We start from the raw sequence: 15,906 nt of genomic DNA on the forward strand, positions 1-15,906 counted from the left end.
CAGATTTACTGAATCAGAATCTCTGGAGGTGAGGCCTAGTAATTTGTTCATAATCAGCACTTCAGATGATACTTAAGCAGTAAAGTTTGAGAATCACTGCATCAGCAGATAGGAAGGGCTGTTTCTAAATGTACAAATATTATGGTAAGATATGATCTCTCTTAATACAACCAATTTCTGTCAAAATATGATCTTCTGTGTTTACTTCTTCCTTCCAAAACATTACTAGACATACTTAACTGGGAACTTGGACATTGCTCCCATCTCTTACTAAACTTCTCTTTTATACCATTGCAACCCTGGACCTGGCACAGATCCTGGCACATAGTAGGTGCCAATAATTTGTATTCAACTGTTGAATATCCAAAGCAAAACCCTTCATGTTGTCCAAATATGTAGCAAATAGGAGTTTTTCCAACTTTATAATGGAATGGTATGAGGATCATTTGAGTACAAGGAAGATCACATATCCAGGCAAAAGTTCGGTCAACCTATACATCGTTTTCGTCCCTCTAAGAATGCTTCCTTCTAGCTTTCAGGGCCACTACCCTTGTAGGGAATATCAACCTCCCTCTCAAGGCTAAACTAAACCAAGCAGAGCCAAGTGGACTAGTGGAAAAGGTCAGGCATTATGGATTCTTCTTCATTGTAGATAATCTCTTCCTAGAGGCTTTAATCTGCAGAAAACCCTGGAATACATTTTTAAAAGGATTACCTACCTAGAGGATGATAGATACTCAAGTATCTACAATGAGAGGTTTATAACAATGGACTCTTGCTATGCCTGACATAGATCTATCCCTCCCACTAGAACTCTGAATTATTTTGCTGGAGGCTACAACATTCTGAGCAGTTTGTTGGGAGTGGATGGGAGGTGGGGATAACTCACCCATACAAGCTTAGCAGAGCTGAGCCGCTGCAGCTTGTTGGGCTAGCCTTTGATGCAGACTGGTTGGACAGGTTCTGGATCTACAGAAGAACCGGTTTGACTGGCCTGTTATGCCAACATATTCTGGTTTGAGTCCATGTTCCACAGACGGTAGAAACCTGCCCAGCCAGTTAAATGAAAGGCATATTAGGTTATCCATTGCACACTGTATATAGCTTAGATGCAGCAGGAGTCTTCCACATTGCAGTGGTGTCTAGCAAACTCTAGCGTGGTCCAGAGAGGGGCTTCCTCTCATCTACTGTTTAAGTTCATAGCTTCAGAAGTCAGAAGTGAAACACCTTGTGCTTTTGACCCAGAGCAGAGGTTTTCTAAAAAAATTGAAGGGTAAGTTAATATATTTTTTCTATTTCTCAATTGTCTGTGCACCTTAATTTAAGGTTAAATTAAGAAATGATGTTTAAACAGATATCTATTTTTAACATGGTAATACCTAGATTATACCCTTCATGTCAAGTTGGTTAGATATTTTTTTATAGTACTTATGTATATTCATTGATTTGTTTAAATAAAAGTTATTTAGTATATAATATACTATACTTTCACTATACTTTTTTGTAAGTTAGGCATGGCTATAGTCATGAAGAAAACTGGGTTGAATAATTTTGCTAAATCTAATTCACCTATTAATGATTCATCTTAAGCCATCTACTTCTTTGATAATATACTATCATGTTTTATAGGCTGTTGCTATATGGTAACAATTTTATATGATAAATCTAATTGTGGATACAATAATAATTGCCTTTTTAAGGCATAAAAAAAAAAGTTGGCCTGCTTGGTGACCTTAAGTACATTAGAGGAACAATACACAGTAGGAATTGAGGAGTGTGAAAAACAAAGATTGTGGAATCTGGTAACTGATTAACTATTGGAGCTCAAAGGCACTTGCTGAGCTGAATAGAAAGGAATGAAGACAGGTTTTGTCATGCCTATTAGGTCTGAAAAACTTAAGTTAAAGAATATTTGGATCTTCCTTTAATTTATATTTTAAAATAATTCTTTACCCCTCTCTTTCCCTGATGTAATTAATTTAAGTTGTTGTGCCATCTAAAATCAAAGTTACCAATCCCTTTATATTTATTTTGGCATACCAGACTACCCCCTTAGTTATTAATATTGGATTGAATTGAATGCACATATCTTCTGGGCATTCAGTTAACGTAGCAGCTGACACATGAATTTATCTGGGAATTAAAACGACTTTTTAAACAGAATTATACTGGATACTTTCCTGTCAAGAGCTATCAGTAGGTCAATTTAATATGACTTTGTCTTAAAATGAGCAAGACTCATGCATCTTTTTTTTTCATTGTCCCTAGAGTCCTCACTGTGTCATTATATTCAAACTCAAAGACTCTAAGTGTTTCTTTAGGATGTTAATAAAGAATTTTAAGGTGAGAAATATGTTCAGATGAGATATCATTTTTTTGCAGGGAAGGTCTTGGATGCTTTTCAGTCCTATTCCAAGGCAATTCTGCACAATACTTCTGCAAATTCAGCTGAACTTCAAAAAAGTTATGCAGTGTTGAATCTGCATAAGGAATATGCTGATTCAGCAAACCCAAATTAATTTTATTCAGTATAAACTGTATTCTGACAATTTTGGGGGGAGGATATGGATCAAAATTTTTAGTTGGTTGAATGTTTCTCTTTGCAATCAGTTTTCAAGCAAGATATACATATATGTCAATAGAGTATACTTTTAGAGTTTCTGGTAAGTATATTCTATATAGTAATTTACAATTCTTAAACTATGCTGTGTTTAAAATACAGGGCTTACTCTTTTTTTTGTTTTTATTTTTCAAGTTTATTTATTTAAGTAATCTCTGTGCCCAATTTGGGGCTGGAACTCAGGACCCTGAGATTAAGAGTCACATGCTCTTCCGATTGAGCCAGCCAGGTGCCCCCAGGGCTTACTGTTTAAAGATAAACTTATGTGGGGATTCCACTTAAGTGGATTTATTTAGTGAGCATTTTTTATGTTTATGGTTTTGAGGAAAGCTATTCAGAAACCAGGTATATATTTCATATAAAATCTAGGGGCAAAATTTCAAGCCTAACTACACTTTGGAAAAGGATTCTACAGCTTTCATATAACAGAATTCCCAGTTTCAAATATATGAAAGTCCTATTGAATATGACCTTTATGTATTCCTGTAAATTGATTCCTTTAAAATAATGATACAGTGTGATGTTTTGGTTAAAATTAAGGACATATGGATTTATAAATCAAATTAGGCACCTGTGTGTGTGTGTGTGTGTGTGTGTGTGTGTGTGTGTATTTTATACAGCCCTACGTTATTTCAGGGCCCAGGTCAAAAAGTGTTCTTTAAAAATCTTTATTCTTTAAATTTAGTCAGGGATGCATTCCTTTGTCCTTATTCCTAGCTGCTTCGTTTCACACAATGACTCTTTTTGTCAACAATGCTAGCTATTCTTAACAACTGCAAACTCTTTCCTTCTTGAATATCTTCATATGTTTCCTACCAAAACCACTTAGAATCATGACATTTTAAAGCTTGAAAAAGTCTTAAAGAATAACCAATGCATCCAACTCCTCAGTTTTCAGTTGAATGAAAAGCCCAAAAATGGAGCTAAATCACTACTATAAAATCTAAAGGTAGAGCTGGGACCAGAACATCCCAGTTTTCTGAATACCAGCCCAGACTAATATTTTTCACCATCCCACAATGACTCATCTGAATACTACATGAAATCTAATCTGTTTTGTAAAAGAATTGTAAAAAGGTAAAATTGTGTTGTATAGTTATGCTAACGAGTCTTTGCTGATTCATTCTATAAACAATAAAAATGTTTATTAGTACATATGTGTATATACATATATATTTTGTGTTGTTTTAAGAACTCTCATATAGGTATAATTTAGGATTTACCTAAGAAGTTAGTACATCTAAAATTTGATTCGAATTGATGGGAAAATTTCCATGAAGTTATAAAGATCAGAATTGCAGGATTCAAAATCCATTTTAGAGGTGACAGAACCTGCTTTTTTAGGGGGTGAGTTCTTAAGACAGTGCTTTGTATGCAAAGTGCTCAAAAAATGTTTTAAATGTTTTTAACTTGAGCAATTCCAAGGAAATGGGACCAGAGAAAGCTTTAGAACCAAAGGCTCAAAAATTCCAATTCTGATTCCTAGAACTAAATATTAATTCTCCTAATCCCCTTATTTTTTCACAGGTAAAATCCTACCTGAGGGATGCTACTCAACTTTGGTAAACTTAGTTTAGTCCAAGTGGACTCTGAAAAATAATCACTTCCACTTGTTTCTCATTTTCACAATCAAGAGAAAAGGTAGTATACTAAAAAATACATGGGCTTTTGAGCCAAAGTAAGATGGATTTGAATACTGGCTGCTACAAACAAGTTTATCCTTGGGGATTATTTAACTCTGACTTCTCTTTTCTCCGTCTGTAAGTTAAGGAAGTAATACCATTCTCTCAGTTGTTGGGAGAATTAAATGAGATATTGTACGTAAAACACCTAGCATAGTCCCTAGAACACAGCAGATGCAACAAATGTCAATACCCTTCCTACCTCTTTAATAAAATATATAATAAACTTCAACAAACAGCTTATGTAAAAGAAGTCAAAGCTTAGCTTGGAATATACAATTTATTTTTGTCAGAGACATAAACACTAAATTAGCAACTGTGGAAAGTGTCAGGGAGGAAGACCTTCCTCTGCCCTATGCTCCTTCTAGCTGGACTTAGAATCAATTGACATAAGACAGATCAATAGGAGAAAATAAAATTTAATAGGCATTTGAGAAATCCACACAGACTTGAAGTTCCGAGGGAAATGAGTCAACAAAAAGCTTATAAGAGCAACAAGATGAGTAGGGTTTGAGGATACAAAGGGGAGGAAGGCCAATAACAAGAAGTTAAGGAGATGTTTAGAAAAACAAAGGTTGCCTTATTATGTAGATAGGTCCCTTAGGTAAAGGAGAGTCTCGGTTAAGAGATCAAAAGTTGCATGCTCTACAGACTGAGCCAGCTAGGCAGCCCTAAAATTTCAAATTTCGATCATCTATACCAAAGGAAGGAACTGTGGCAGGGATAGTACAAACTATACCTTACTTGTGCCTCATATCTAGGTTTTTCAAAGACATTTCATATCTATTTATATCTATTATTTTATATGACATCAAATTAGTTGGTCAAAGATTTCTATATGCTCTAGGATTGTGTTGTTTCTATACCAATTAAATTATTTCTTCAGGGCTATAGAATATGTTTGTTCTTCCAAAAGAGTCTCTTCCAAATTAAATTTATTGTAAGTCAATATTAAATTACATTTCATTCTCTTGATAGTAAATAATGATACAGAGATTGAGTGTAAAATGTGTTGGGTATAAGACATAAGAAGGAATAGGATTTAACAATTTCTAAAAGTAATATTAAATTAATGACAAATTGATTAGAAGGTGAAGCCAATGAGCAACGTTCACACATGAGATATTTCTGAAGTCAATATCATGGGTCAGAAGGGAGTTCAGAATAGTGTGACAAAACATTGTAAGAGCTGGCCTAACTAAAGTTGGGTGGATTGACACATATTCCAGTGTGTAAATAAAGAGCAGGAAATAGGTTAGGACTTGATCTTAGAACCAACAAATAGATCCACTTATAACACAAACTGATCTTAGTAAGCTCTTACAATCAATTTTAATTTCCTGAAAGATGTTTAATTGCTATACAAATAAGCTTTAATAAGCTGTACATAATTTGAATTTATATCCATGGTAAATGAATTTTTTCTCTTAAAATGAAAAGCTTGTATGTAGATGGTATACCTAAAGACAAAAATATCACTTCACCAATTTAACCCACTAAGTATATAATATTCTTATTAAAACTATTTTATTAGATTTAAAAAATTAGCTTTATTTGACTACTCATTAAATTATTGTTTAATTTGCATATTTATTTTCATGTACTGAGAGTGGACTGTAAACAACTGAAAAGAAGGCAGGGAGTACTATAAATCTAAAATATATTTTAGGGGCACCTGGGTGGCTCAGCCAGTTGAGCACTGGATTCTTGATCTTAGGTCAGGTCATGATCTCATGGTTCATGGGACTGAGACCCTCATCAGACTGCACTGACAGCGGGAGCCTCCTTGGGATTCTCTCTCTCCCTCTCTATATGCCCCTCCCTCACATGCACACACACTTTTTCTCTCTCAAAATAAATACAGGCGATCTATATGGGATCGCCTGGCTGATTCAGTTGGTAGAGCATGCAACTCTTGATCTTGAGGTCATGAGTTCAAGCCCCACATTGGACATAGAGCTTACTTAAAAAAAAAAAAAAAGAATTATTTTGTGGGGGGCACCTGGGTATCTCAGTCGGTTAAGTGTCCAACTTCAGCTCAGGTCATGATCTCGCAGCTCGTGGGTTTGAGCTCCACATCAGGCTCTGGACTGACAACTCAGAGCCAGGAGCCTGCTTCAGATTCTGTGTCTCCCTCTCTCTCTGCCCCTACCCTGCTCACATCCTGTCTCCTCTCTCAAAATTAAAAAAATTAAAAAATTAAATTTAAAAAATTTCTGTATAAAATAGCTAATTTGGATAAATTAGCACTAACAACCAAACTTGCTATACATCAAAGACTAACTGGGAAACAGAAAATGTTATAGCCCATCGTTAAAGACATACAGGCTTCTGCACTGAGAGCATGGAGCCTGCTTTGGATTCTCTCTCTCCCTCTCTCTCTTGCCCTCCCCTGCTTGTGTGCACATCCTTGCTCTCTCTCTCTCTCTCTCAAAATAAACAAATAAACTTAAAACAAAAAGACATACAGCCTTAAAAGTAATCAGAAAACTACTGCCTTAGAAATTCTGTATTACTGACAAAGTGAAAATATAACTTGCGTGGCAAATTTTTAGTTTCAAAGTTCTATCTTAAGCCTATTCTCCTGAAGGTGCTTTGCTAAATCATTACTACAATGACTTAGATTAGGATTAAGAAACACTTCCCTCTTGAGACATTAAGATATTTGATGTAATCAGTAATTTTATGTAGCTCACAGTATTATTAATGGACAAGAAACAGTATTATAGAATTCTGTGATAAAGTTCTTTATAAAAAATTTACATTTAACATATACAGGTCTAAATTTGGAGGGTAGGGTCTCCTCACTGAAAGTAGATGGTAGAATCAGTCACATTTCTAAAAATATTAATATCATAACCAATTTTCAATAATGTGATAATTACCAAATGGTAAATACCATCTACATAGCATTTTAGAGAGTGGTTAAATTCTTTTCTAGTCACTTTCCAAGGAATTGTTTGACAAAATTTAAAACAAACATGTTGCTCAGAAATAAGTATATGATTTTTTAACTATAATATCAGACTAACCACTGGAACCTGGCCACAGGCCACTGGAACCTGGCTACAGGCCATTCAGCAACAAAGGTTGTTTAGTCCATTCCAGCGCAATATCAGCCTCTTTTCCCACAGCTTGACTTGTTAAGATGTGAGCGTTTATACTTTGAAATGAGTGACATGTTGTTCTAGTTCCACCAGTAAGTGTAAATTAAACACATCTAGCATAAATGAAATTCTCAGCAGTTCATTGGTACCATAACAAACCACATGTTTGTACTAATGTTAAAGCCAATCAAGTAATATCAAGTCAAATTTTTACAGAGGACCCTGAAATTAAAATTAGGTTCTTTTTAATCTGACTGCCCAGTGTGTAGTTTATTAGCTCAGTTTATTAGAACATGTGATTAATGATATCATGATACTAATTCAGTCCCTGTGGAGTAAATTGCTTTTCATTTATTTCTTGGTCACAGATTATCCTCAGCAGTATTATTACTGTAATAATGTATCAATGCTTCTCAAAGTGTAGTCTGTAGACCATCTGACTCACCTGGAGGATACCTATTAAAAATGCAGATTGCTAAGCTCCATTCTAGACATATCACATTAGAATCTCTAGTGGGTAGATCCCATGAATCTACATATTTACTGATTTTCCAGATTATTCTAACGTCCAATAAAGTTTGAAAAGTGGCAAGAAAATATTCTCTTGCCTATAAAAGACTGAGCAAGGCTGTATAATTTCCTTTAAATCAAATCGTTATTACTATCAGAAAAATAGCCTTGACTGTACAAGTTCCACCAGTCTTGGGTCAATATTAACATCCTCTCAAATTACTACATACAATTAATTTGACTGTCCCATCCACACATGCAAACTTTCAAAAGTTAATTTTTTTTTAAGTTTTTTAATGCTTATTTATTTTTGAGAGAGAGACAGATGCGAGTGGGTTAGGGACAGAGAGCGAAGGAGACACAGAATCCGAAGCAGGCTCCAGGCTCCGAGCTGTCAGCACAGAGCCCGACGCGGGGCTCAAACTCACGGACCATGAGATCATGACCCGAGCCAAAGTTGAACGCTCAACCGACTGAGCCACCCAGGCGCCCCAATTTTTTTTTTTTAAGTAATCTCTACACCCAACACGGGGCTTGAACTCACAACCCTGAGATCGAGAGTAACATGTTTTACTGACTCAGCCAGGCAGGCACCCTGGAAATGGAAATCATATGTTTAACCTTTATCTCTTAGTTTGGGTTCTTCATGGAAAACAGAGCCTGAATCTTCCAGATTATGTGCAAATTGTCTATGTGAGAAGCCATCCCAGGGAATAAGAGCTGGGGATTAGAAGAAAATGGGGAGAGAGCATTTGGAGTGCTTCCTTCAGTACAGGCAAAATGGGACTCAATCCCAGGCCCCTGTTAGGAGCCATGAAGTCTTAGAAGACTGGAGAGAAGCATTTATCCTGCCAGAAGACTGGAGAGAAGCATCTATCCACCAGTTCTGATTTAGGTTAGTTACGGGTTGCCTCATAGGTTGTTCATTTCTTCACACTTTCTGGCTATGCTTCTATTTCCGAAGGCTTCAGAGAAGCCCCCCAAGCAGAAAGTCAGGTGAAGGGCTGTCAGGTTTCACCTTACGAATCTGATTGCCATTGGAATGTTATTGGACTGGCTAAAGCAAGCAGGGCCCAAGAGGAGTCCGGCACATCACTATTATAGGACAAATATGACCAAACTGATTTTTCCTTAATTTACCAATACAATTTTAATATACTATGCAAGTAAAATAGATTTGCTGAAAAATGAGTATAGCAATTTCAAATGGCAAGTGAGGAACTTTAGCCTATTTTTGTCTGATGTATTTGATCCATTCCCACAAAACCTGAGATACATTGAAACTTGATCTTTTGTGAGAAAGGTATTTTCTAATAAACTACATTTCATTTCCTGAATTTGGCCGCCAATTTTTAAAGGGCCAAACAGCACCAAATGAACAATTAATAGGTACTCTGTAAATACTTTTACGTCCAGTATTGATCCAAAGGCTTTATCATTTAGTTTACATTGGTAAAATTATAGTAAAAACAGATTGACTACATTGGACTCTCAAGTAACACTTCTCATTACAGTGAAACACAGAAGTTTGAATAGTACAAGTTTGTGTTGGACTATGTCCAAGAGGGTCTGGTTACAAGAACTAATTCATTATAACCTTTATGTGATCCTGGAGCATGGGTCTGAAGAATACATTAGAGGAAAGCTGTAGTCAAGTAGATTAAAAACAGGAAACTGAAGTAGCCAGTTATGTGCTTTAATTGTGTAAATATATTAATTATTGCATAATTATAAAAACTTAGTTTAGTGAAAATGAGGAAGAAATAGGTTTAAATTAAAAATAAATCTGATTAAAAACATATCATCTTTTCATTTAACTTCAATTATGTTCAAATGGAGTGTCTGAGTTTTTAAAAATAACTCTCTTAGACTGTGGTTAAATTAGCTAATGAATTGATATGGGTAAAATACAGAAATTAGACTGAAGGGAATAGAAATAAAAGTGAGGACACACACTACTGAACAAAGGCCATTAAGAAGAAATAACTATTGTCAGAAGGAGTTATCAAATACACTCAGATCTTCACTAAATTAGCTCAGATCACAATCAACTTGATACCAACTCCCCCTTTCTTGCACCTGAAGCTCAGTAGATCATAAATTTCTATTAAGTAAATAATTTCTTACAACCACAAATTTCTGAAATACATGAATAAATTAGTTTCTCCTTTCTATACGATTTTGCAGTTGGGCTAGATGATTTTTAAAGTCCCTTGGAATATAATGGAAATAACAACAATATAATAACTCTACCTGACTTATTTAAACTTAACTATGTGAATCAAATAAGATATGTAAAAGCACTTCAGTTGTAATGTAATCCTTTCTATAATTATAAATCTGTCACAATTTGCATAGCAATTCAACAGTTTCACTACAATTACATAACTCAGCAATTGAAGAGATCTCTCTGATTAGCCGTAGTTCTTAAATCTATCTAGTACTAACAACAGTTTCTTACACTGTTTGGGTACATTTATAATCATTTAATCCTGTTAACAATCCTGTATGTAAAATACCCAAGGTATATATTATCTTCTTATCACTGATAAAAAACTGAGGCACAGAGATGTTAGATTACTTGCTCAGTAGGATTATTAAAAATTAGAATTCATTCAACAAATTAGGTGGAGCTGCTGCTCATTTCCCACTGTCAACCTATACAAATACATTACTATATACTTACAGTTTCCAGAATTCACAATGATTTCCCATAGCAGAAACTTTGCACATGCCTTCGGCCTAGAAAGCCTTCTACCACTCTGCTCCCAATAGGCAAGTTGCTTCCAACTTCTAGAAGTCTTCCTTAAGAAATTACAGATACATTATTTCATTCCTATAATAATCCCTTTGGACACAGGTAAGTATGAGTATTCTCATTTTTTGGTTGGGGAAGTAAGACTTGTCTAGGCAACATGCAGATTATCAGAGACAGGGATAGAGTTTAAATCTTAACTCCTAGGTCCTATCTCCAGCTCAGGACTTGCATAGTCCCATAGGCCAGGAATATGGCTATAAGTCGTCATTGATTATAGAACCTGGTGAGTTTTTTGGAGCATTTTCTGCTCTGCTCCCTTTGGAGATAATAACATAATTCAAGGTCCTTCAATCTATTTAGCTTTAAGCTTACTACATGGGAGAATCTAAAACTCAGGGCTGGGAAAGCTAAGAATGAACACTTGCTAACTCCATTAGAAGTCAATTTATATTCACCTCTCAAAGGTCCACTATTTTTAAAAACTGTTTATTTATTTTTGAGAAAGAGATAGCGTGCAGGCAGGGAGGGGCAGAGAGAGAGAGAGGGAGAAAGAGAATCCCAAGCAGGCTCCGTGCTTGTCAGCATAGAGCCCAATGCAAAGCTTGAATCCACGAACCATGAGATCATGACCTGAGCCAAAATCAAGAGCCAGACATTTAACTGACTGAGCCACTCAGGCGCCCCTCAAATGTTCACTATTATAAGCCATGTAAAGGAACATGTATGCCATGATTTCTAGTAAGTACAACTATTAATGCAAAAAAGTCTAAAAAATGAACTGAGATTTGTCCATATAATAAGTGCTTCACTCCAACTCTGAATGAGAGAGCCCAATTTATTTTCCTTTTCTAAATTATGAGACTCAAATTGCTATCATATTTTAAAGACCTTTTAGTAACCTTGTAAAAGTTTTCTGAAATAAACAGAAAAATGTACTGGGACTGCAAAATTAGCCTTTAGGTAATAATTATCAAAATTCAGAAACTTTATTTGGTTATTTTCTCAAAAGTAGTTTCTAAATTAAAAAAAATAGAAAAGCACAGAATAAACTTTAAACAGATTTTATTATTCAAAAATAGCATGGTGTGGCCCCTGGGCAGCTCAGTCATTTAAGTGTTCAACTCTTGATTTCAGTTCACATCATGATCTCATGGCTCATGAGATTGAGCCCTGCTTTGGGCACTGCACAGTGTGGGGCCTCCTTGGGGTTCTGTCTCTCTGCCCCCATCCCACTCATTCTCTCTCCCTCAAAATAAATAAATATTTATTTTTTTACAAGAAGTTTTTTTTTTTTTTTTAATATGTATTTATTTTTGAGAGAGAGAGACAGACAGAGAGTGAGCAGGGGAAGGGCAGAGAGACATGGAGACACAGAATCCAAAGCAGGCTCCAGGCTCCAAGCTGTCAGCACAGAGCCTGACATGGGGCTTGAACTCATGAACTCCAAGATTATGACCTGAGCTGAAGTTGCATGCTTAACCAACTGAGCCACCCAGATGCCCATAAATAAATATTTAAAAAAAATAATTCAGTTAGGTCTGTACATAGTTGCAAAGGAAATATTCTTGACTATAAAGGGTAATTTAAATCTTCCCTTTTTCTTTTTTTTTCTTTCTTTTTTAAAAAAATTTTTGAGAGACCACCCATGAGTATGAGCTAGGAAGGCACAGAAAGAGAGGGAGGGAGAGAGAATCTTAAGCAGGCTCCTCACTCAGCTTGAAGCCTGAGGTGGGGCTTGATTCCAGGACCCTGAGATCATGACCTGAGCAGAAATCAAGAGTAGGATGCTTAATCAAGAATAGGATGCTTAACCAGGCACTCCTAAATCTTCCCTTTTTTTATTAGTTTATATTTCAAATACCTTAAAGCTCTGACCATATGATTTATCACCCAACCCAGGACATTTTTGAGAGTAAACAGGAGCCTTATTAATAATTGAACCAGAACAATAGACATTTACCAGAACTATTGCTGGTAAGCCTAGGGATATGGTCACTTTAGATAAGAAGCACATTAGATTTGTCTTAGTATCCTAAATAATCCTCAAAAAGAGTCACCAAAGGTGTGAGGTAAATTCAAACATAATTTAATTTCACTAAACATTTCTAATACTTCTGATTATAAGAAGTAAAATTGAAAAAGTATTGGCTAAAACTGAAGGTCTCCTTTAAGAACTAAATTCTGAATGTAAAACATTTTTGGAAAGGTGACTATCAAAGCTTCCTTAACCTCAGACTAACATATGGATTAGGAAAAGCGAAAAGCCGATATTTTAAACAGTCTATTTTTCTCATAGAATAGAAAAAATTGGGGCAAAAAAGGTCTGCCATTGTGTTTGAAGACGTGTAATTTGTGAGGCATGAGTGCATTAAAGATCACAACTATTTGTCAGTATTGAAGAAATTCATCAAAAATGGAAAAAATACCATATAAGAGGTGAATCATTAATTTTTTTAAGTGGACAAAGCAATGAATATTAAACATGTTTGCTCCTGTAAGCCTATTAAGGACTGCTTTAACTAATAGAGTCCAACTGCCAGGGACTTATTCCTACAGTTACCCCTTCATATTTTTTTAAAATTTTTAATTAATTATTTACTTATTTCAAGAGGGGGGAGGGGGGCAGAGGAAGAGAGAGAGAGAATCTTTTTTTTAAATTCATTTGTTTATTTTCAGAGAGAGAGGGAGAGACAGTGTACAGGAGGGCAGAGAGAAAGGGAGAGAGAATTCCAAGCAGGCTCTGTACTGTCAGTGCACAGTCCAGGGTGGGACTCAAACTCACAAACCATGAGATCATGACCTGAGCTGAAACCAAGAGTCAGACGCTCAACCGACTGAGCCACCCAGGCACCCAAGAAAGAGAGAGAGAGAGAGAGAGAGAGAGAGAGAGAGAGAGAAAATCTTAAGCAGGCTCCATGCTCAGCACAGAACCTGACCCGTGTCTGCATCCCATGATATGATCTGGGGATCACAACCTGAGCCAAAAGCAAGAGTTGGGGGGCTTAGTAGGTTGGGCATCTGACTTCAGCTTAGGTCATGATCTCACAGCTTGCGAGTTCGAGCCCCACGTCAGACTCTGTGCTGAGAGCTCAGAGCCTGGAACCTACTTCCGATTCTGTGTCTCCCTCTCTCTCTCTGCCCCTCCCCCACTCTCTTTCTCTCCCCCTCTCTCTCTCTCTCTCAAAAATAAGTAATAAAACATTTAAAAAATTAAAAAAAAAAAGATTTGGACACTCAATTGACTGAGCCACCCTGGCACCCCCATAATATTTTCCATTTACATTACTGTAAATAAATACTGTTCCCACAGCTTCCATCATGGTAGCATTATACATATGTATATAGAATGCAAGTATAATACTGTATTTACTGGATAAAAAGGTACATATTAGTTTCACAAGATTCTCAAAATAAAATCTACTTTTCTATTCTACTTTCTTAGTGATCAATCTTAAATTCTTTTACCATCTCCACAGCAGATAAATGTCAGTGTTAAGATCTAAGGGCTAAATAACAAAATTCCTGGGCTCTATAAACCCATATGCATAGGTATGAAATACTGCCAAGCAATCACTGTATTATAAAATGGCTGACCTGTAAGAAAAAGAAACTCCTTTCCATTCATAATGAATGATTTTGCAGTAATAGATCATTAACATTCTTGATCAGCCTGGCATTATTTAAACTAGGCAACTAAGCAAGTATACAGTTTATCATATAGTGTATCGGAATCTTTATCAAGTATAAAGGGTTCCTAAATTGGGCAAATTATATATCTAATAAAACTTTGCCCATTACTGATGTGAAATGAAGTAGCTAAGTGAATGATATTTAAGAACACAAATATCATTTTATAAACTACCAACTAGTTTATAAAAAGAAATGAAGAAGGTATATATAGCCATAGTAAAAGTCAAAATAAAGTTTCTTATATCTAAGTTAGAAGTTGGCCAGACTACATAAGGCTAATTTTTCTAATTGGAAAGCAATGTATAATTTTTAATGTTTGTTATAAGCACATTAATAACCACTTAAGACTGTTAAAATAAAAACTGTAATACTGACATCTTCTGAGAGTGTTAGATATATCTTTTAAAACAATTATAAAACTGTTCAACCCAACTGGAATCTTGCCACCCTCAATTCAAATCATAAACAAAACATTTTGTCACTTAGGGCAAGATCATCAACTGACATAAACTCTTATCCCTAAACAACACTTAGAAATTACTGTAAACAACAATTAAATCAAGTGTTCAAATTGACACAAATGCTGACAGTGAACATAATTTTCTTTTGTCTCAAAAGTTCCTTTCCCACTTCTCTCTCAAACAGCCTTTTGTCTTGTTTTTAATAATTCTAAATAGTTCTTACTAATTCTAAATAGTTTTAAAATAATTCTGGCTGTAGGTAGACAGCTCACCCTAGTTTATTAAGTATTGTGTGTCCATATTAGAGGTGCTGACAGTATTATGTAAATAATCATAATGGGTTTAATCACTTTTAAATTTTTTGCTTGGGGATATAGGCCCTCAATGTTGGGTCAGGGGAGGGGAATGGGGTGATGTGGGGAGTGGGAAAGAGATGAGAAATGCCCAGCACAAACAGCAGAAATAGCCTAAGACTAGGAATCAATTATCTGTGCCTCAGTCCTTGCTCCAGCCTGGTTCTTCAGGTAAACCATGTAACCTCACTTGTTCATTATACATCTAGGCCTGTGCTGTCCAATATAGTAGCCACTAGCCACATGTGGTTTTGAGCACTGAAATGCAGCTATCCAAATCCAGCTGTGCTATAAAGTCTCATTAATAAATTTTTGTATTGATTATATTTAAGCAATGGAGAGCCACTTAAGGATTTTAAGGAAGGAAATGCCAGGATCAGAAATAATGGTTTAGATCTCTGGCAGCTGTGTGGACACTGTATTAAGGTGAGGAAGACTGGAAGCAAGGAGACTGTATAGTCTAGGTAAGAAATAACACGGCCTAAACGAGGGTAAAAGGGAATGGAAAGGAAAGCACTAATTCAAAACTATTATTTAGGAATAACACCAATGTAATATTGTGATTCACTTGTCCTGACTCCGTGGAAAAGGGTTTGATTTTATTCTAAGGTGATGGGAAGACCCTGGAATGTTTTTAGCAGGACAGCATTTTGTTCTGATTAAATCTGTTATCTGTTTAAAGGACTACTCTGAGTGCTGTACACCACAATAAGGGGGAAACAGAA

General features: G+C 35.7%; 1 protein-coding gene across 3 annotated transcripts in view; it reads left to right on the top strand.

Annotated features, from left to right (window-relative positions):
* The first annotated feature begins 1,058 nt into the window (after positions 1-1,058).
* RBBP8 (RB binding protein 8, endonuclease) overlaps positions 1,059-15,906 on the top strand; it is a 110,656-nt gene continuing 95,808 nt past the window's right edge. For 2 of the 3 annotated variants that reach the window (XM_027068631.2, XM_027068633.2), the window contains exon 1: positions 1,059-1,273. The gene's annotated coding sequence lies outside the window, so the exon portion shown is untranslated. Of the gene's footprint in view, positions 1,274-15,253; positions 15,646-15,906 lie in introns of those variants that run through there. The other variant, XM_053206271.1, reaches the window with a different exon arrangement.

This window comes from Acinonyx jubatus, chromosome D3 (genome assembly GCF_027475565.1).
Source record: "Acinonyx jubatus isolate Ajub_Pintada_27869175 chromosome D3, VMU_Ajub_asm_v1.0, whole genome shotgun sequence".
Lineage (NCBI taxonomy): Eukaryota > Metazoa > Chordata > Mammalia > Carnivora > Felidae > Acinonyx > Acinonyx jubatus.